The sequence below is a fragment of the Anguilla anguilla genome, chromosome 10 (assembly GCF_013347855.1).
Source record: "Anguilla anguilla isolate fAngAng1 chromosome 10, fAngAng1.pri, whole genome shotgun sequence".
NCBI classification, from domain to species: domain Eukaryota; kingdom Metazoa; phylum Chordata; class Actinopteri; order Anguilliformes; family Anguillidae; genus Anguilla; species Anguilla anguilla.
Window position 1 is genome coordinate 13,975,849 of NC_049210.1, and position 24,093 is coordinate 13,999,941.

The 24,093-nt window shown below is 39.8% G+C and overlaps 1 pseudogene; it reads right to left on the reverse strand.

Annotated features, from left to right (window-relative positions):
- Positions 1-1,056: 1,056 nt before the first annotated feature.
- Positions 1,057-17,238, reverse strand: LOC118206514 (annotated as a pseudogene).
- Positions 17,239-24,093: the final 6,855 nt, after the last annotated feature.

A 24,093-nucleotide genomic window follows, 5' to 3' on the forward strand; every position in this document is an offset into this window, starting at 1 on the left:
AAGGGTTGTTCTGAAGAGAATTACTGCATAAAAACTCTGACTACTTATTACATCTTTTCTGCTTTCTAAATGTTTGCAGTAGGTGTCCTCTTGTCCTTCAAAACATTTATTGGTACCGTATGTACAGTTTCTGATGAATGCAGTGCTATTTCTGTCATCCAAATGATGAGCATTCCCTTTACTAAAGCATTTCAGAGACGAAGGGATCAAAACATCTTACGCATTCTAAATTTAGATGAAGTAGTAACCAATAAGCCGGAGGTAAAATGTGAAATGTGATTCTAAAAGAACGTTACATAAAACCGAAACATTGCCGATTTCCAACCATTTCGAAAAGAGAAGTGGTGGTGGACAAAAAATGTATGTGTTCTAATTGAAATGGCTTTTCTAGTAGAACTTCATGATGAGGGTATGAGTGGGCCTGGCTTTCTGAGGGGGAAACCACAGAAGCCCAGGGAATGGAGTGGACACAGGTAACACTTGTGCACTTTGCCTTAATGAATCTAGACATGCTCAGTAAAGTGGTTATTTACACAAGTGTTGCCAAGTCCTGTCAAAGCATTCAGAGTGATCAGATCAACAATGGCTAGAATGATTTATTTTTCATATCACGGAGTAGTGTATTTGTCTGGATTTGTATTTTTCATCACTGTACTAAATCATTGTGAATAGTGAAGTTTCAAATGATAGAACTGGAAGGAAAGATTGATTATCACTTTGGTTGAAGTGGATTGAATTCCACATTTTGCTTTTAAAAACACTGACAGCATTTCCCCCATGAATGGCTGAAGATTTAATCAGTGAAATTGTCTATTGTAATTATACATTGTTATTCATACCACAGCAATTATTTTACCTTCAAAATACGATCAATTTGCAAATATGACGTAATTTAATATAAATATCTGAAGTCATTTTCAGTAAATATTGCTTCACTATTGACTCTCATACTCTGGGGAGGTTCAGGCGATTGCAACTAACTGTTGCAAGTAAATCTTTTTATATAATTATATCAATATAATTATTCTGACCTGTGAAGTGCAGGCCCCAAAAAAAGCTGAATAATGCGATAGTTTTGTTGCAGTTATTATTGCGTGAGTTTGCAGGAATCGAATATGCACAAATGACTTCTTTTCCTCTCAGGTCTTTCGCTTAGTGACACTGAACTTGCCTTGAAAAAAGTTTGTGGGCCAGATAATCAGACTGCCTATCAGCACACAGCAGCCAGTCCTTGCTAATGTGCCGTGGGTATCCTGACTCCACCTCCATGTCACTCCCCACCACCCTCCAGTACTCCTTCCCCTTGAAGAAGTAGGAGGCGCCTGGAATAGAGGTAGAGAGAAAAACACTTAACGAAATTGAATTTAGAAAATGACAAAACGTGTTATCAAGATATTGCGACGCTTCACAATATGCAGGCAAACATATCAAATTATTGCTGCTTTCAGATACTGCAATATATTACACTGCTGTGAAATTTATAACAATAAAGTGATACGCTTTTCATTAGTCCACATATGTACATGTTACGTTCCCTGCCTCTGCTTGCTTGGGTAGCGCAGGTGGAGTTAATTACCTAATTGCCTGATTGCCTCCACCTGCCTGTGGCCCAACAAGTCCCGCAGTAGGAGGCTGAGGAGAGTTTTCTTTGGGGTTGGATGTTAGTTTGTGCTTTAGTTTATAATTTAGACTAATACATGTCTGGGTTCTCTTTTTAAAGCAATTTCTAGATTGTTTTTGGTGCACTAGGACTTTGGTTGTTGGCTGAGCAACAGGGTCCTCCAATGGGGCCAGGAGCCTGGGGCCCCTGCTGTGCAAACCTTTCAGAAATCTGCATATGTTACATAGAGGTGGTGACCCTGCTGGTACAGCAAAGACCTGCCTGGAAATGATGTCTATTTCATAACTCAAGGGAGAGAATGCAACATTTCCCTTCTAATTCAACAAAATTAATTAAACTACATCTAATCCTAAACCTGACCTCATGCAAGACAATGTCTGAACCAAATGTTCCCACCCCAGGGAAGTACTAAAGGGACTCTACATCCATGTCCCAGTAAAAGTATGCCTTCATCTAGAGACAGTCAAATGATGGGACAGATGGAAAACTAACAATCGCTGTGTTGAGTTCTGTGCAAGTGCTACAAAGGCTTTGGAATAATTTAATCCAAAAAGGGAACTTGTCCAAACAAGCCTTGTATGGTAGGGGTGTCAAATTCGAGGCCTGGAGGGCTGCAGTGTCTTGCTGGAATTTTTAGTTTCCTTTCAATTGATGGCCAATAAAGGTCTCGAGAACAAGGTGTGTGGATTCATTGGCCAATCAATAACTTTAATGAATCACTGATGCTGAAAAACTGAAAACTATCAAACATTGTGGAGCTCTAGGGCTGGATTCTGACTATTGTGTTGTATAGGATCCCTGACACTTGTCAGTGAATCAGTGAAACAAACCCATCAAAGCCTTTAATGACTTCCAAATGCTTTGTGTAGCTCTGTTTGTGGATAGAAAGTTACAGTGCAGACTATAAGGCACTTACCATCAGACCACCTCATGGCGTCATCTAGCTGTGGAGTGACTCCCTTCCTCAACATCCTCTCCTTGGGGTAGCCCACATCATGCCCTTGAAGAAAATAGGTCTTGTCACTGGGCAGCCAGATGTAGGCAGCATCCACACCCTCTAGGAGCAGGCCGAAGTCACTGATTGGTTCAGGGGGTAGCCTTCCTCAATGTTGTTATCCTTGAACACCCAGTACTTCATCCTGAAGATTAGTCATGCATGTCAGTGTACAAAGCACAACAAGCATGACGTGACTACTGATAATGCAGGTCAAGGAAAAGGTTAGAGACATGCACTTTTACTTAAACCCTGTTCCACTGTAGATCTGAAACCAGGCTAGTATGAGTTAAAGTTAATGGGCTTTCCCATCACGTAATAACACAACTCACTTTAATCCCACACAGGCTATTTGCTGACAACAGCATGCTCATTTTTTCCTGATTATAGTTTTACATTATCTCTGGTGGTCTTAGAAGCTATACAGTCATGTAACTCCACTGCTGCAACCAGTTGCACTGATACTAGCAGGCTGAGCTGACCTGGGTCGGTGTTGCAAAATCATGATAGAAGGCTGCAAGGATCCTGACCCAGATAGACAAGCCTGGTTGCAGCTTGACAATGAGTAAAGAGTATTACTAACTAAAAGCGTGATATTTTTCTGTCATTTTCAAAGCCTGTCAGCCATGGAGAAATAAAATCTGGACTCATTATCTCTGACCCAGGGTATTGATGCAGGGACCAACGGAGCTGCACTGCTGAGATTGACCTGATACTCGACTGTTGTGTGTGGGCAGTGTGGCCTCTGACTAAATTGCAATGTCCACAGGACCAGCAGGAATTTGATCCGCAAAATCTGCTCGGTACCCTAAACCCAGGTGAAAGGCCCACATTCTGCCAATGCCACCCTTTTAAAGAAGACGATCTTGTGATCCCCGGGCTGCTCATACACAGCGTCCACGCTGTCCAGGTTGGCTGGCAGGCCCCTCCAGAACCGATGGATCTGGGCCGGCCACAGAGACACCAGATGCTTCTCTCGGGTCAGATGCCAGAAGTACTTCCCTAAGATGAGCGGGAAAAACAAACACGTGGGTGTTTGCTCTTGTCCTGTGCTGTTCTTTTTTTGTTGTTGGAACTGTCTTTTGTTTTGCTGCCCTTGTGATTGAGGTAACCAGGGAGAAAACAGACAATATGTGGGGCCAGCACACATCAGGCTGCCTTGGGCAAGAGTGGCTGGCCCGTCAATTGGGCGAATCAGCCAAGCAGACAGCCTGGGGGTTCCTGCTAAGGAGGTGGCACTTTTGCTGGGATGTGATCCTGAGGTTTTGCTCATGTTCTGTCAAGGTACAGCTGGAGAGTTTGGCAATGTCAAGTTTTATCTTGGTTGACTAACCACAGTTCTTAATGTCACACAATTAAAAAGTGCAATAACTTTCTCAATGCCTTGACAACAGGGTATTTACTCATTTAAAATGTTATGGGAACTGCCTCTCTCAGCTTTAAACGCTCCTATTAATTCTCTCTTGTATGGGATCCTTTTTGTACCATGTAACAGACAATACGACTGAAGCAAAGGTGTGTTGAATTGTATATAAGAAAATAACAGGGAAAAGAGAAAATGAACTCGAAAATAACCATGTATCACTTCAGGACAAAAACATACAGTGTTATTTTTAAAGCAATTTAGGCATGTCGTTTATCTCGCAAGAGGAAATGGGTAGTTAATGACCTCGTTAGGCAGGCCTTCTGTTACATCCTTTTGCACACTGGTGTGTCTTCCTCCTCCCTTGTCTGTTTTTCTCAAAGCCTGATTGTGAGACTAATTGATTGCAGATGACTGACACTTGTCTTGACGGACCCAGGAACAATAAATGGTCACCTTGCTTGGTGGTATGTTTTGGCCAAAGTATTACTATAAGCAATGTGGTCAGCTGGCAAGAAGGTATTTTGCAATGCGAGTTTTGCTTGTTTGTTGAGTGCATATTGAAATTATTTTTGCTTCATTATTACCACATGCCAGAATAAGATAATAACATCTGGATGATTTTCATTTGCTGTTTTGGCATTTTTTTCTTTTCTTCTTCCGGGTACTAGGTAAGGTTGGCTTCACAAATTATCACTAGTAGGTAAGCATAGTTATTGGGTTGGGAGTGTGCATTTATTACTTTTTTAACCCTATCCACTATGGCTCCCTAGTAATGGGACATTACATTACATCCCATTTTGTTATAGTAGCGCTTTCCAGCTCCAAGATCTGCGTTGCAGATGTCATGAATATGGTGTGGTTGTGGAAAACGAACAGTATATGATGTATCCACAATTTTAAATGTTGATAAAATGTGTACAATGATGCAAAAATAATTTTGTATTACTCAACTAATAGCCTAATTCAGGAGAACTGGCTATATCTGATGGTATTGAGTATTTCATGCATTAATCGTATTGTTAATCAGGGAAAATGTCTGAAAAAGATTGAGACCGATAATTCGTTTTCTGCCCCCTCAGTCTTCAGCTCAGCACCTGCCACTGCTTCCTGACCCAAGGTGGTAAAATAATTAGTGAAATCAGGTGGTGTAGTGGATGGTTGGAGTAAATACTACAGACACTGCAGCCCGTAGGATCTGGTGTTGAGTAGCGCTGTTTTATAGTATTCATATTTCCCTGGAGTGTGAATGGACAGTGTATGCTAATTTGTCGACGGTTGTGTAAGCTTTACTGTTTCGTGCAGTAATGTTTTGGTTATCGTGACACGGACTTGGCTCGTGACTCTTTCCTCCACCACAAACCCCTGACATCACATTTCATGTTCCTGGGAGCGACATTATTTGAGATGAACAGTGACACTCCAACTTCAGTTTATGGGTTTTTCCCCCTCTCCCTGATTTTCAGAACACTTAACAGCATTCATTACACTGACGGCTTCGGAACAGGATTCCATCTGCAATGACACAATACTTAGGAACCCTGCGAAGGGGGGCGTAATGTGTGCAAAGCGCACAGCCGATATTAATATTGATCGCAGCCCCATGATTTCCCCCTGGACTCTTTACCTTTGAAAAAGAAGCCTTCTCCGCAAATTTGGGCCACTGCATCCAAGTGGTGCGTCTGTCTGTGGCATCAGCAGCCGGCCTGAGATGGAGACAGACATACTTAGACATTTATCTTTATCTTGTTGTGTAGGGGCTGCTCAATCCTGTTCCTGGAGATTTACCTTCCTGTCAGTTTTCATTCTAACCTTAACAAAGCACACCTCATTCAACAGCTGGAGTTCTCCTTGAACTGCTAATTGGTAGGTTTTGCCAAATTAGGGTTGAAATAAAATAAAATACAGGATGGTAGATCTCCAGGAACTGGATTGCTATAAATGAATCTTTAATTGTGTGTGTGTGTGTGCGCCTGCAAATTTTATATATTTTATATAACTAGTCGCACTTTTCTTGAACTCTTATCACTTTCAGCAAAGGCTTTTTTGAATTCAACTTCCATTTTCCTCATGCTCATGACTCATTTAGAACTGGCGAGGATACTGATGGAGAAAGCAGAAAAAATATGATGACAGTGCACGGTTGTGAATAAGCACTTTCATTCGTTTTTATTAATTGAGCCATCTAAAGGGACCTTTGTCACACTTAATCTAATGCTCAGGATTGAGCCATGCAGAGGTGTGGGTGCAGTAGTGTCTCTGTAGAGCTGGGAAGGATCCAAACATGGGCTTTTACTCACGGGACGATTGGCCTGTTTTCAGGGAGGTCCAGTAAGATGGGGGAATCTGAGCTGCAGGATGTATTTTGCATACTATACATAAGCAAGGTCATTCACAATGTATTCAGGTAAATCTGATGTTTAGTTTCCTTAGCAAAATGTGTTAATTCTCTGACTGTGTGCCACCCTAGATTTTTTTAAAGTGTCATGTAAGATCTTAAGAAAATGAATGTGCTATTGATGGCATCAGGTTGTAGTACAGAAAACAAAACTGTTTCAGTGTTTCTCTCTCTCTCATACAGGATCCAAAATTCAATAATACAGCCATTTAAGGATGCACTTTTTGGGATGTGGTCCATTTCCTCTAGGAACCTCCCTAGGCCCTTCTATTGCTCCAGCCTACTAATGTACCAATATCAGCTTCCTATAATGAGGAACTGCACAGAGTGATAAGCATATTAGAGGCCCTACTGGGAAAGTCAATTAAACACATGCCTTAATTGATTCTAAAACCGAGATATATAAATGGATCAAGCTGAATCTGAGCTTTCCTGTGCCTATCAGGCAAAGACAAATGGCTCTCAGGGAAAGGAAAGCCTGCATCCCACAAGGAATTATGGGTAATTACAAACTCTTTTTATAAGAGTGCATGTGTTGTGACAAGCAGAGGAAGGTGTTGCCCCAGCTGTATGTATGGAGTAGATAAGGACTTAGAGTCCCTATAGGGCTTACTGTTTTTGAGTGATGAAAGCTGGCACTTTATCTTCATTAGAGAGGGTCACAAATGGAACTCCATCTGTACCTCTTGTCTGATAGGAGAACTGCATAGCCCTTACAAACTTAGCGCACAACTTAGCTATGCCACTGCGAATCCAGCAGATATGGTCTTGCGACTATTTCCTACATGAGGGATGGCTAAAGCTCAGATCTGGTCTTTTCTAGTACGTAGGAAGGAAGACGTTCTATGAAACTACCTCACTGCTAGAAGTGGAGCCAGTAAGGGTCAGTCTTTCTTCTGGACTAAGCAATATAAATCTCTTGAGTGCTGTGATGGGAGCACTGTCCTGCAGGAGGTGCTGTCTTTTAATAATATGTGTTAATTCCCCTTGGTTATTAAAGGTACTAAGGCCATACATAGATTCGGAGGTCCCATGCTGTCCTGGCCAAATTCTCAACCTCGACTCTTTCAATCTGGCTATGCAATCATCCACCAGTTTAATTAACTAAATAAATCCCTCCCTCTTCACCTGAGCTAATTAATGATGAGTGTGATGCAAAATGGCTGTTGTGAATCACGTAGGGGTGTGCTACCTATTAGTGCTGGTGAGTTTCCAGCCCTTTCCTGTAAAGCACTTTGTGATAATCAGTAATACAATATAAATGAAATCCACTACTATCATACACAATGACACAATATTTTTCATCCATCCTGCTGAAACATCCATAATAAACCTGAGTTCCAAACATTCCGAATATTCTACACAACGTTATGAATTACAGTAGGGCTGACAATGTCAAAAAAAGATGCGACATTCCAGTGAGATTACTCTTGCCTGTCTATCAAGACAATGAATTCCAACTGATGACTCTTTTCTGTTTAGTATTGCACCTTAAGTGGCTTGCTTTCTCACACAATGCAGTCACCACCCAGCAGGCTGATGACTTGGGTTTCTGAGGATTTAAATAATCTCAAACAGGAAAAATATTATCTTCATAAAAGTTGTGTATGTACTGTGCAATTTGTACTAAATATATTTTTCCTCCTGTGATCTATGATTAAACTGTATTCACTTGTTACATCACTTGCATACATAGATGTACTTTTATGCTGAAAATGTATAGTAACTGATTAATTCATAAATTCATATCATATAACTAAACTTCACATCGCAAAAAACTAGCATCACATAACAGCCTGCCAAGTTTTGCTTAGCTTTCCAACAAACTAAAAAAAAAGACAATTCACAAAATAACATAATAATCATTCAGCCGCATTTTACATCAATTTGTAACTTTGAAACTAACTGACAGATATCTGTCAAATTTGAGCAATAAATTCTCAGTGGAACATGGATGACACATTTACAATCCGTTTCAACCACTCATGGCTGAAAACCCCTAAAAGAGCACAGAACACAGACGTTCGCATTTGCATTTCTTACTGTGTTGCACCAATGTTGCACCATTCGAAAATATAGAACCTCTGTTGCTTCATACCCCTGTATAGTATCCCCACATGCATGCTTCATATAATAGGAGGACAGGCTGCACCTACCATAGAGCTGCCAGACACTGACCTTGTCCTCGTAGGGGAGGCTGTACTTTAGCGGATCTCCCACCGGGCCCTGGTAGTACGGCCGCATGATGGACTCGATGGTGGAGGTGTGCGCCAGGCTGATGGCGTGACTGAACTTGTGCACGGCCACCACAAACAGATCCATCCCATGGGCATCTGCAATACTAAGTACTAAGGCAATGTCAGGAAAATGAGTGTTCAATTTATTTTAAAGGCAGCCAATTTATTTTCAGAGAAAACAATGCTTGTCCCAAGTTTCAGAAATGCTTTATCACTATTTTCTCAGGAAAGTGGTGATCAGATTGGGCAAATTCAAAATATATATGACCAATTCGAAACATAAGCAGTTAAACTGCCTCTGCAGACAGCCAAAGTGAATATTATGGGTTTGCAATGAGCTGATTTAGTTTGTTTCCTCTTATTTCAACAAAGCACAAGTAAAATCAAATATTGCTTGAGTAAATAAAGCAACAGCCATTATCAGCAGTGTGATCTGAATTCAACATGTTGTCTATAACACAAAACAACTTTTTTTTTGGTTCCAGCAGTAGAACAGAATTAGATTTATAATTAGAATTGACAAATGCCTATGAGTCCACATATACACTTTAGAGGAGGTGCTGGCAGTGCCTATTAAATCTGCCAGATGGAGGCTGTCCAATCTGATTTCCTGTCCCATCCCATGGAAACAGCTGGGTTTTTTTGGTCGGTGAACAACAGGAAGAATAACATATTGTCAGATAAAGAGAGATTTGCGAAAAGGTGCTATTCTTTTACAGCATAGACCAGGCCAGCTGAAGTATCAGTAGAGATTACAAAGCCACAAGTGTCAGGATTCGGGTGGATCAGTAATAAATGTATAACTGAAATGTGCACTTTAAAGGGCATTAGTGAGCGCTTCATTTTGGAATGTTTCCCCATAATGAGGAATGAAATATGAGTCTTAGTTAAAAGAGTTTTTAATTATCCTGACTTAACTGCCCTAATATATTAACCCATGCTCTTTTGTACATGTTCTGAGGAAGCTCGGAGGAGAAAGGAGAGACAAACACACACACCCACACACACACACACGGAGAGAGTCATAAATGGGTCATATACTTTGTATTCGGGAAAGAACCAAACTTTGCATTTTAATGAAAACATGTTATTTTCTCTTTGTTTCCAACTCAGATGAAAATCTACTTAACCTCTTATAGCAGATTTATTTTGATATTAAAAACTTGTGATCTTGAATATGAAACTGTCTTTTTTTCAATACCAGTAAAATACGAAGCAGGATGTAACAAGCACTGGATATAATTCATTTTCATTTGTAGTGACACTACTTCATAAAAATAGTCTAAAATGTAATACCTCACTGAAAGTTTACTAAAACAGGTTTAAGACTGACTGTTACATTTCCATGAATTGCTGCTAAACTGGAAAAAAATAAATATGTCATCATATGCATACATCAGTGTCTGTGTGCTATCCCATACTGTGCTAACCCCAAACAGGGAACATGTGGGTGTGGTCAGTGAGGTTCCCCATTAATATTAAATATCTCTGCTTGATCAGTTTTCATTTTGGGTGTTTCGTATTTAAATTCAATACCTGGACAATTACATTGGTTAGTTTCAGAACTAGACAACTGGTTAGAACAATATCCAAACTTTTTTTTATCAGCAATCATTTATTCAGTGATACATCAGTCAAACAAAAACTGCTCTCTTGTAAAGATGGCAGAAATAAATTCACTCAATAAGTCAATTCATCAGTATCGTCAAACTTGACAAGAACAATGTAAATGAATAGTAATAATGAATTTGGCGATGGTATTCCCAAATACACACAATGCCCCCATCACACACAAGCCTTGTATTTTCCACCCAGCCTATTTCCCACATGTTGGTACTTTAAAAGATAATCTATTTTCCGAATGAAAGGTGGATGCATTTTCCGACTTCCCTTATTAAATAATTTTTTTAAGGTAACCTGGTGATCTGAAGGTCCAGTCCTCATCATCATCAAAGTGTGTGTTCCCTGCAGTGAAGCGGTCTCCTGGGTAGAAGGCGTGTGCCACGGTGCCCCCGGGTCCATCGAAGGGGTACCCGTCATTGTGGTCGGCCTTGGTGAACTCGACCTGGATGTCTGCCTCGCTGCCTGCCACCTTGTGGAAGTTGAGGGGCGAAACGTCGCTCCAAACCTTCAGGGCGTAGTACATCAGGGCCCGCACCGTGTCCCGGCCAAGCTGGTGAGACTCTCAGGAATGCATGCATCCTAATAAAAAATGTTCAAATCATTTTTTATAAATGTTTTATTATCCAATGTAAAAGATGTGATGACCAAACTAAGGATGTTATATAAATGACTTTTACTGGTAAGCAGTTAGAATTACTTATTCAGCTCCATATCTGTGCTTTTATGGTGTTGCACAAAATATGGAATATTGGAATACTTCCATTTCATCCTCATCTTCCATGCCCCTTATGATTCAAGGTTGTTCAGACAGAAGTGAGTTGGGGGTAGAATAATAAATAACATTTCAACTTTATACACTCAAGGACAACTGCAGCCCCCTGACATCAACAGGAGATTAATGCTAAATTAATTTAGGGGATCTTTCTGCAAAGTTCCATGCATGAAACATAAACTGTCCTCTATATGGGAACAAAACGTGACACAGAGATTTAACCGATCCTTCTTACATTAGAGATGCTCAGAATGCATGATTATAGGAACACGGGCTTTAGTAACCTGGCAACTACAAAGATAACAATGACTCAAGGTCTCCCTTTCATTTCAGTGTGTTATGAAATAGCAGCCATTGTTTCCAAGCCTCCCACAGTTTCTCTCAGTCCTGAGATTGACAGGTCCTACTCAGTGTCTTTGGGCAGACATTGAGGAGGGCATGGATATGCATATTTATGTGTGTGTCTGTGCGTGTGTGCTTTAAATCTTCTAAGTGAAGAGTAAGCTGTATTGCAAAAGGCATCCTATCCCTTTGAGACTGGGGTTTGATTGACAGGTCATGGTGCTTTTTAAAAGTGGCAGATATAAACTCTGCAGTGAGCTTCTTTCCACAGTCCCCCACACACATTCTTCAATGTTGCCCTTAGATCTCACAGAATCCGGCAGGGGTGGACATCTCTGAGGATTATGGGTGCATAAGGGGGCGTCCCTAAGTTCTCAACTCCTCTCTGCCATCTTTGCTCAGAACAGTGTGAATCACTGGGAGAACAAGCACATATACGTATGTACATAGTGAGCTCCATAATATTTTGTGATATTTTTTCTCGATTTGGCTCAGTACTCCACACTTTTACATTTGTAAAATGTGGTTAAAATTAAGATTTTCAGCTTTTATTAAAGGGTATTTATAGAATATTTTTATCATCAAGAAAAAATGTCTAAGTCCCAGACTGGCCTATTTTATGGATGACTAACTGGTCATTCCCTCTGACTCCACTGGGTTCTTGTTTTATTATTCCAAACTGGCCCTGTATTTGCCACAGAATTGACTAACAATACAAAAAAAGAGCTGAACCGCAAATGTTTTATCTTAGTTTTGTCATTTAATCTTAGTTCTCAGGCTTCTAGCTGTCGAGGGTCAGCAAAAGCATGTTGACTGCTACCGTGTCAAAGGTTGCCTGAAGAAGGCCTTCTGAGCAGAGCTTCCTATTCTCAGTGCAGTGATGTGCATAACTGGCTATAGCACTGACCAATGAGTGAAAGCTTCAGCTTTCAATACCCTTTTATAGAACCGAGTGAACAATGACACAGCACTTGCTTAGTGTAAGCTACAGTGTTATGAAAAAGAATTTGCCCCTTTTCTGATTTCCTCTGTTATTGCATATTTTTCACAATTGTTTTGTGGTTTGTCACACAAAACAGTTAAATCATAATTTCATTTATTTAATGAAAAAAGTTATCAAACACTCATATCACCCACATGACAAAGTAATTCATCCCTTAGTTACCCAATCAACCAATTCACAAAAGATCCCAAAGAACTGCAGGCCTCTCTAGCCTCAGCTAAGGTCAGTGTCCGTAACTCCACATTATCCACATCTTAATGGCAAAAAAGAAACAAAATTAAAGTTTTGGAGTGACCTAGTCAACTGAGTTGCTGTGGCAGGACCTGAAACGAGCAGCTCATGTTCGGAAACCTACCAATTTGTCTGAATTAAAGCAATTCTGTGAAGAAGAGTGGGCGTAAGAAGTGATGGGAAAGACTGATATCAAATTATAGGAAGCATTTGAGTGCCTTTATTCCTGCTAAAGGTGGAGTGACCTGCTATTAAATTACTTTTTCACGTGGGTGATATGAGTGTTTGAAAACTTTCTTCCTTAAATAAATGAAAATGTGAAATAAGGATGGGGGAAAATACTTTTTCACTGCACTTTAATACAATCAAAGATGTAGAGGTTAAGAAATAAGGCAGATGCTGCAGTCTGTGTTTAAAAACAGGGTGTGCAGCCAGAGTTTGTGGTCAGTTCTACAACTCCATGTTTATGTTTGAAGCTGCATTTGCTTAATAAACAAGCACAATGGCTCAAAGCAGTGATCCGCCTGGTCTGTCCTTCACTACAATATTTTCAGAGAAAATACTATATATACTAATATAACCCCAGGAGAAATTCTGTACGAATGGACGAAGCTCCAACATTAAATTAATATAATGACAACATAATTGTATGTCGGGGGCGACATGGTGGTAGCACTGTCATCTTACAGCAATAAGGTCCTGGGTTCGAATTCCAGCCTGGGCCTTTCTGTGCAGAGTTTGCATGTTCTCCCCATGCCCTTTCCTCCAGGCACTCCGGTTTCCTCCCACAGCCCAAAGACAGGCCAGTAGGCTAATTGGAGACTCTAAATTGCCCATAGGTGTGAGTGTGTGAGTGAATGGTGAGTTTATGGTGTGTGCCTCCTGTGATAGATTGGCGACCTGTCCAGGGTGTATTCCTGCCTCTCACCCAATGCACGCTGGGATAGGCTCCAGCACCCCCCGTGACATTTACCAGGAATAAGCAGGTATAGATAATGGATGGATGGATGGATAATTGCATGTCACCCTTGAAAAAAGTACCTTGAAATCTGTTTTAGGGATGAAATAGCAGGTTTGCCTATATTGCTTGTAGTAAAAGTCAAGGAAACGTAGAGTTAAGTATCATGTCCCAACAGCCACCTGTCCACATTGTGCTCACAGGCCTAGGATTACATTTGTGAGGATATATTCCTCTAGGATTGAGGTTGCAAAAGGGTGGTAAACAGGAACTAATTAATTGTGTCATTCTGAAAGGTGGATGCATAACTGTCCAAATTTAGAAGTTGACCTGTTCGGCTTGTTTTACACCCAACCTCCGGTGGGACAATTGACATTTCTGTTTTGACAGTTAAACCATAAAAAGAAATGACCTCATTAGTGATGAGTAATGTAGATTAATTAAGTTCTCAAGTCTCATCCCTTCCTGATGAATGGATTCAACGTAAAGGGCCCATATCTGAACAGGTGAGCAGCTGACTCTTCTTCACTATCTAATTAATCATCCCAGCCCAGGGCTTGTGCATGTTTCAGCTCCAGGGACTTCTAACATCTAACATGGATGTTCAGACAAGCAGAAAAGCCTTTTCCTTCCGAAAGACTTTTTTTTTTGTCCCTGCATTTATTTCTCCTAATCCGCACCACAATAAGTTTCCCTCTTCAACTGTTGTCTGCTTTATGTCTGCAGGCTGTTTAGCAGTAAATGTGATTCAAATCAGCAGAGGTCCCGACCCCAAATCTTGGCTCACTGCCTTCGACTGCTCCATGTCACTCGGCTAAAGCCAAGCTATTTCACCGCGGTTTTTGTCATGTCAGACAAAACAAAGTACTTAATGAAATGCCAACTGCTGCGTACTGATAACGCAAAATGTTGGTATAATATATAATTAACTCCTGGGAGTCAGCAAAGATTTTATTGTTTGAGAAATTGCTCACTGTTAAGTGCATGACAGCTAACAAACTCTGGCTCTTGTCTGAATTACAATAAAGGCGAAAAACATGTTCAGATTGACAATGAGCTGGATAAGACTCACTTGGTACACCGGAAAGTAGTGAGGGTTTATGATATCATAAGAAGGGTGTGGTCTCACCACTAATCTCTGCAAATTAATTTCTGCTTTCAATTGGTCTTTAACCCAAAAAAAATAAAATTCATTATTTTCTACTGGGAGTGAATGTTCTCAGTCCATCCAGATGTATTTTTTAGAATATTTTCCCAAATGTATGAGTTAATGGTGAAGAATAAAAAAAACATTCACAAACTTCATTTCATCTTATTTTGCATGGTAATCCCATTTAATAAGTAATAATAATGGCTGGTTAATTATATATTTCTATAATTAATTTTTAAGACATTTTATATGCTAACTACTTTCTGATTTTTACAAAGCTGCTGTTTCATAAAGCCATGATTTACACACCTTCAGAGGCTTTTAGTAACAAAAGCATCCCACCTTTAGGAATGTATATCATTCTATTTAAAAAAACAAAATTATTTCTCCCATATTTGAAATTTGCTGCTGTGCCTCTCCAAGCACTGCAGTCACAAGTCAGTCACCTAATGACTTAGCCCGGTTTCAAACCAATGCTGTAGAGCTCATGGTAACCTTAGTCACAAGGGAGTCCCCATATAAACAATTTTAAGGCTTCAGAAGGAATATCTTTTTACGGTATCAATTACAAAACACTGCTCCACTTTATTTTGTTGCTCAAATTAATGTCCGTTGAGTTTTTTTAATGGCCAGGGGAGTAGCTAAGGCCAATCAATATGTTCTTGATAGCCTGCTAAAATTTGAAGTGCAAATTGCAACATAAACCGTTTATGACATTCAAGGAGATAATTACTGCGGCTTGCAGTGCTTATGTATTTCAAAGTGTTCTCTACAGATAGGATTTTCAAGATATAAAATGTGTGAAACTGTGTGTGTCGTGCCATTATATTAAAGGTGTACTATGCAAGATTTTTCAGCCTTGTGTTTACAATCAAGGAGGTCTTCAATCCTGAATACTCACTCCAAGTACTCGACTTCAGTCATTTAGCTACTAACGTAGCAAGCTAGATAGCTAGAAGTAATGTTTCTTGCAGGTCCAACAGAAAACAAGTCAACTCCGTGTCACTTTTCATTCTCTTGGTGAACTTCAGCTGATGCCACTGAGCAAAAGCAATTCTAAGGTTAACTCTGGTTCTTGAATGAGCCGACGGTGCTCATTAGCCTAATGAATATCATCCAAAGCTTGAGGGATAGTCGTCTTTTTGCTTCACTGTGTCTGACCTTCTTTCAACATTGCTAGCAACAAACACTCTGGTGAATCTGATCCCAAACCACAGGCTCTGTAGCCACGCGCACCCCTTCCCACACAGAAAAGGATGCCATGCCCATAAATGACCCAAACGCATTTTAGCTTTCAGTGCAACTGAAAAGAGCACATAATTGGATGCTGTGGCATGTGGCAATACCGTAAGCATATAATGAACAAGCTAAAAAGAACTGCACGTCTCTACTGCTACCAAGGTGGGCCAACCTTTGGCTGAAGAACATCACACATTTGTCAATGAAATAGAGGTGAAGTGGTGGAAATGTACCATGTTACTTACATAGCCTGGTAAATAAAAGCAATGTAGTTAAGTAATACAGCTTTAACAAATTATACTAAAAATAAACTACAGCAACACTGCATCATTCTCCTCTGGTTGACAGACTGTTTTGACATCATTTGCCAACAATTTTCTTTTGACAACATTTGAGGTTTGTTCGAGGTGCCACGAATGCACATTTGGTGACTCTGTAGCTCCTGACAAAGAAATCAGACATAACAAAATTTCCTGTTCACTGTAGCATTAAGACACTGGCATTAAATAGAAAAAAAAACAGCTGATCTAATTAGCCGTAATGAAACCAAGCTGTTCTGAAACTACACTACAGGTGCGGCACCATCTCTAATCACTATATTACAGAAATTGAGTTGGGCATGCCTTAATATTTGCCATCATATTGATTTAGTGCAAGGGTTTTACATTTGTGCACTGACTGTGAACTTAGGGCCCACAGAGTGAACCTATTTATTCACACAGTAGCCAATGAAGAGTTCAGGCATTTGCAAACCTATACAGTACATCATCATGATTTGCACTTGAGCCTACCTCCAGGACAGATGTCTTCTGCTCCACTTGGTCTGGGAGGGCACTGAACGTCTCCGCCGGCCTGAATGTGATTCTGGCTCTGAGACGTCTGGCAGAGAGCAGCGAGGAGTCTTCATCAGCACAAGAGTATCTTCATCTGAGGATCAGCAAATAAACAAACACCAGTTCAACCTTGTGCACACAAATCCCACTGTTTTCAGCACTCTCCTCTAGCCCAGACCAGATATGACGGATTACGGTGAGGATTTGTTGCATTTATATCTGTACCTTCTATGGATCTCAAAACATTTTACAGCTAAGGTGTAACTCAATCACCACCAAGGTGTGGCACCCACCTCAGTGAAACCCTGGAAAGACTATCATCACCAGAACTCTTATTGCACTTCAACTGGGGTTGATAAGGAGGGATTTATTTAGTTAATTACACCAGTGGATGATTAGATGGCCAGATTGAGAGCCAATTTATGAATTTTTCAGCACACTGGAGAATATCCTGCTCTTCCTGATAAGTGCCATGGGACCTTTACTACTACAGTCAGTACCTCAGTTTAATATCTATTCTGAAATATGGTATCTCATACAGATCTGTGCCTCTTTCACTGCACTACATTGTATTTCTGAATGGTCCAAAGGAATGTTCGCCCCACACATCATCCAGTAGCAACCTGGAACTCCCAAGAAAACTCCCATACAAGTGCTAACCAAACCTAGCTTCAAGCTGAAGGTGCAAGCCCCAAGCCAGCCAAAGGGCTGGTGGATGTTGCAGTCTAATATGACTGCTTGTTTTGGTCCATTTACAGCAATACAAACTTGGGGTCTTGTTTATTCTCTAAAAAAAAAATTATAAATGCTAAAAATTCCCTTCTTGGTGCAACATTATTATTTTTTAATTATATGGTGGGAGGTACCCAAATTTGCTCAACCAATCCTGTATTGGGAGAGAAGCATTGTGCAACTGTCGCATTATTTTACTTAAATCTGTGAACACTTTAAGGTAAAGCCCCAATGTAAACTAGGGAGGGTCTCTATTATTGAAGTGGGAGTGTGAATTCCACTGCGGTAGCCGAAAGAACATCATCCAAGGCTTCAGAAATAGAATAATTCTCATATCCCACAAAATCCAATTCAACCATTTTCCTCACACTATTGGTCTAATGTAAACTTTGCAGTTCTGTGAAGGATAAATAATCTTGCAAACGTGTGATAACTGGGCAAATTCCACCACACGACAGTGAGGTAAGTAAGTGACAAACACCAGTAGAGCTTGGAGAAGATTCTAAGGTACCAGGCTGTGACTGACCAGTGTTTTACTTGCCCACAGGCCAGGGTTATTATTCTGTTGTCACAAGCAAGAAACAGTAGTATGAACAGAATTTCCACATTATTACCTTCATGAAGGTTGAGTATGTGAAAGCCTGAATGCTCTGTCTGATGGTGATGAGAGAAACTCTCTTGAGCATCTGCAGCTTCTTACAGTGTTTATACAGCAGATTAGAGTGGCAGGGGTGTGTTTTTGCACTGCACGTTAAAATGGTCTCCGGTATCATTTCATTGCTCCGGAGGACGTCTTAATAAGAGGCTTGCAGATTATGCTTCATGAGCTGAGAGATTTGCAACCTTTTGTGCTGGATAAAAACCCACAAGATCTTAGGCTCTGTCCATCTGTCTCACAGAGTATGTGTGCATGAGTGTGCGTGCAACTGTATGTGAGAGAGAACAACAGAGGGAGAGAGACAGCAAGTGAGAAGACAGAGCCCACATGAGAAGGACATAGTAGGCTGTTCAGCCAAGTCCACGCAGGCATCAGTGCAAATGCTAAAGGAAATGTAAATCCATAAGCATTCAAACAGAAAAACCAAACTGGACGCAGGGGTATAAATCACTCACAGCTAAAGAGATACAGTGAGGAGGAAATTAAGCATTAAACTTAATTAAGCATTCCTTATTTACCTTCCCGGGGCTACTTCACTCCCTCCATTTGCCCTTTGCATCCCTATAGGGATCCCCCAGAACAAATGTCTCTGTGTTCTTCTCCCTGTCTGATCATTTGTGGAACCTTGCAAAGCTGTCAGCCATTTCCTGCCCCTCAATGACCTTTTAAATTTGATAGCCTGGTCTGGGGTATGGCCTTCTTACAGCTGTACCCACACTAATCGTTCCCAGGCAATCAATCGTTATCTTGTATAATGGCATTTACATACACTTTGTCAAGCACCATTATTCAATTGCCATTTTTCAGAGGGAATAAAAAAGTTGGAAAAATAGTGGGATACTAAAGACTAGAAAAGAGGAATGGCATGTTAGAGCAGATATCGTAAAAAGGCAGAACTGAAGCAAAGGCAATGCTTTAAAAAATAAAAGATGGAGCAAGTAGCAGTCTCCAGGGTTCGAAAAATGACTTTCAATTATCAATGCCTGCCAAGCACTGCTCTATATAGCACATCTTCTACCAGAGTGCACTTCAGAGTTTTCCAGCTTTATGTTCTTCTAGTGATATGATGAAAGGTTATGAAGTTGAGAATGCCATGTTGTTACCTACAAAATGAGCACAAACCAAAAAAAAAAGCCAAATAAAGAGTAGTGCTACTAAATGTAATTCACAAGCACAATAGCAAGAAGCTGAACCTATGTGTTTGTGTCATTTTACCAAATGACCATGGGAAAAAAATAAAACTGGCATAAAATAAGGTGACTCAATACTATTCTCTGCTACCTTATGTGTGAAACCTTTAATCGCCACCGGAAACTCAAGATTGTAACAGGATCATCCACGGGAAAGGTGTGTATGTACAGTATACTCTATAGGTTTATATGTGTACCGAAGGAATCCGAATCCAGTATTCCATTATAAACCGTGAGAGAGGTTCAACACTACAAAAGAGGATAATCAAGCACTACATGTACTGTTGCTGCTAAATTGTGCATGTTTGAAAATCACATAAGACATTGTGCAGAGGATGCATTCAATGTTCAGCCTTCCTTAACTTCTTATTTGCTTATAATCTCCGGTGATGAGTTTGTTCTCAAAAGATCCTCAGTGGGTTCTGACTCCTTTCAAAATATCAACGAGTTTGTTAATAACTGTGTGAAAATGTTTGTTTCTGGAAAAGATAGTGAAGACAGGTTCCATTATTGGAGGATATTATTGGTACAGTATGTGGCCACAAAGACCACATACATATGGGTTATGCTGTAAAATAAAAGTCAAGAGTAGCTGAAAAGCAACAAAGAACTGTAACTGGGAGATCTGAGATTTGCCAAGGCCCACACTCTGTACATTACAAAAGGAAGGTCTACATGGATGTTTTAGTTTAAACAAAGATGTAGCTAAAAATAATCCATTCCAAACATAGAATTATTTTGAACTTTAGGCAACATAAGTGTACAAAAACGGCTCTAAATTGTACTACTTGAAGAAGAAACACTTTCTGTAAGACAAATAATAATGATTCTGAAGTAAGTGAAAAATTTATTTACATTGCTTCATATTTCTGTGGGCAAGCTATTTTATTGTACTGCATGGATTTTTACAGATTACATATGGGGGGGGGAAGTGATACTTTTGTTTGAGTTCATATTACAAAATAATCTTTTTCCTGTATTGTACTACCAACCTCCCATAAAAAAGAATGTTGTGATGGTGAGATGGGCATTCAGTTAACTTTACTAAATACACCTTTTTTATTTCTTACCTTAGAATGATAGTTTATTGATTCAAATCATGGTGTTTACGAATATATTCTTTGCATCTAGAACTTTCTGATTCATGGTTAGTTTTAAAGCTCATGATTCTATGTTCCAAAGTTGAACTGCTTAGTTTTCTTAAATTATGGTACAACTACTTGCACGATATTGGTTATAAATTGGGATGTGAAGTTTGCATTTCAAGCAAATAATACATTACCTATATGTTGTATACACAAATTTAAGTTCTACAGAAAATCAGAAAGAATCTGAGTGATTTTTACTGAATGTCTGGTGGTATTCTCCCACTGCATCACATAGAAGAGCTTGCTGTGCAGTTCAAATACTTTAAAGCCTTTGATAGCAAGCCAGGGACTGCATAAAGCTAGTTAGGGATCTGAAAAATTAAAAAAACAGATAGACACACTCAAACAGACTCGGTTATAACATAATTATTGTTCAAAGTATTTCTGAAATGTAAATAAACAGACAGCATGGTAAATGCTGCAGGACACTGTTAGTGTGGGCAAACATTTGAAGGGTCATTCCATGCTTGGTCAGGCAGAAGGGAATTAACAGAGTAAACAAACAGATAAGGGAGACAGCAAAGTTAACACTCATCAATCTTGCCAATGGATGGACCAAGGACAGAGGTGGCGATTCATTTATTCATTCGCACAGTTGTTTGGACTGCCTCTGCTAACTTTGTCCATACACATTCATAGCATGCACAAAGGAGGACAGCTCTGGTCTCCCTGGAAGTTTCCCAGGGTACAGGGTCAATGCCATGCTACAGCGGCGGTGCTGTCGTGTGTGGCAGTGTTTAGCTCTTTATTCCCTCTGCTTCTCTGCGGCTTCATAGCTGCAGCCACCCACTATCAGAACCAAGAGCAGAATCTTTCTCTTCTTCTTAAACAATGCTTTTTTTAAACAACACTGACAGGAAGTTTGGAGACTGGATATTAATTTTCTTCTTCCATTCATTGATTCCCCATTTTCATTCCCCGTTCCGCATTTTCTGTGATTTTGTTCTGTATTAAATGGACAAAAAGAGAGTGCATCTTCTCAATCTCACTTAATTTGGTTGGTGATGAGCTTGAGTGATTGTATTAGCCTGCAGTGCTGTAAGCATGTCAATCTCACCAGAGTGCATGCTCACAGCATTACTAAAAAGATTGTTTCTGCCTAGTATTGCCCTTGAATGGACCTATTTTCTGGCATTGATGCAACAAACCTTGTTGCACAGCCAGGAAAAAGTTTCATAGCATGAGGAGCATTTAATTTCATCATTGTATTTATTTTATATTTTGATCCTTTTCTATAGTTACCACTGGAGTATCTGACAGTAAACGAAAGTGATTAAAATGAAAAAAAAAATGGAAAAAAAGAAAGAAAACCAGGAAGAAGCTTTCAGGCTATCTGTATTCTAGGCTATTCAGTATGCTCCTGAGGCATTCGCACTGCTGCTGCTCGACCAAGCAATTATACCTCAGTTAGATGAATGTACACTCTATAAAAGAAAGCCATTTAAATTAAGGAAGTATTGTCAATGTATTTAAGCGGTGCAACAAAGAAAATTAATGGGAAATGGAGACAATTGGGTAACAGTAGATTTAAAATTGCAGTAAAATTTAGTGTTTCAGTAATAATGTTTTTTCCGCAATCTCAAAAAACAAAGTCTGGCTGAATCTGACATTATTGTTATGCATGGTCCTTCACAGTCTTTTTTCCCCCCAGTCCAAGTATTCCTAGTTGATTTGTGGAAGGTTATGGGGGTAGAAACATTACATGACAACACGTCTCCACAAAGACAAATACTGTATCAGGTAACCCAGTATACGCAGGAAGTCAGAATCAGTCATATCCTGTCCCCTGTGCATTTATTACCACTGCTGAAGAACTCCATAACTTAAGGGAGAGTAAAAAAAAAAACATCCACACAATTAGAACCATTTCAATATGAGGTTACAAAATATAACTCAGCTTCCAGGGACTAAAGCATATACACCCAGATGCAACAAAGGAAACATCACGTTGTTTCAAAGGCACATGAGAAAATCTATGGCATACTGACTTGTTAGTCATACTTCTTCAGGCATGACACAGATGCCAGAAGACCTGGAGCAGGATCACACAGTGTAGACCCGATGTTTATGTGGGAGCGTCACGCTGCCTCAGCCTACGCGGAAGGAACCCATGGGGACTCAGTCTTAAACATGCACACCACCACTGCTGGAGGGGGTGACTTCGTCAGCCAGGAATGCTGGGGATGAATCAGCAAGCCGAGAATGAAAGATCCATGGCCAAATCACGCCAATGCCGAAGTTCCCTAAGACAGCCTGCAAGCCTGGGGTTCTAGAACAGTCCTCTGCAAGAAGCCCTTACAAGAATGTTTGACACTGGTACAGATTTGGCTATTTAAAGCTGATATGAACAGATACACATATCTACAGCCACATTGTGCATTAAATTAGACTGGCATATTGAGTACATGATCAGCGACTCTAATGAAAAATAGTCCGTAAGTCTATGCTCATTTCCAAAGAAGTCACTGGATACACAGTGGACAGTGCAAGAAAATACGGAGTACATAAACCCATTTGGTACCAGTACCAAAATAGGCAGAAGCTTTACAAACCTATATAACCTCCTTCTAAGTAGTTATGTCAGCCCCTTTGCACTAGAATAAAATAAAATGCAGCGAAATAAATGTCTAGGGGGTTATAGGCTGGCCTGTGAAAATCAGAAACTCCCTTTTTAGTTTCCCATTTTGGCTTAATAAACTAGCCCCTGAAAACAATAGGTACAGTAATATTTAAATATCATTCTGAAAACTGCTGACTATAGCTTTGACTATAGCTCTTTGGAACACAAAGAGAACAAGACTTATTTGTGCGGCCAGTAAAGAGCCACGTGGTTCCTTTACTGTAACTACTACAATCTGCCTTCAAATTATAGAAAAAAAAAAAAGATTTGCAGCTGAGCTGTGACAGATTATATAGACAAATAAAAGCTCACTTAGTTTAAGTGGTCTCTGATCTTTTTAACTACATCTAAAATCAAGGCTAATCCATCCATCCATCCATTATCTATACCCACTTATTCCGGAGCAGGGACACAGGGGATGCTGGAGCCTATCCCTGCGAGAGGCAGGACAGCATGGACAGGCCATCAATCTATTGCAGGGGGGGAGAAAAAACAAGAAAAAAAACAGCTTACATCAGGAAAAGAATGTCAACCAACACTAAATATAGGAAGAACTTTAGGATAAGATTTACATTTGATTTTAATAAAACATTGATAGGAATGTTCCCTTAACAGCCTTTAAAAATGTAATCGTTTTAAGTTCTGCCAACCACAGAAAAACATTTCATCCAAAAAAACAAACATTATTTACTATACAAGTAAAATACATTTAAGAAGGTTCCCAACAAAAGTATTTAAATGCCAGATTTGTTTTAACATTGCTACAATTTCAGATAGAATTAACATGAATGACCATCCACAGTTCAATTTTTTTAAACTTGAATAACAAATTGAATAATGTTCCATTTTTGAAATGTGTCTATTTTTGAAATGTTCCTTACTTAAAGGCAATGTTCCTGTCTTCTAAGGAAATCAACTGCTGGCCATTTTCTGAGAACCAAAAATTGCTAGCTGAAATGTACATGTTATGTGAATACCATG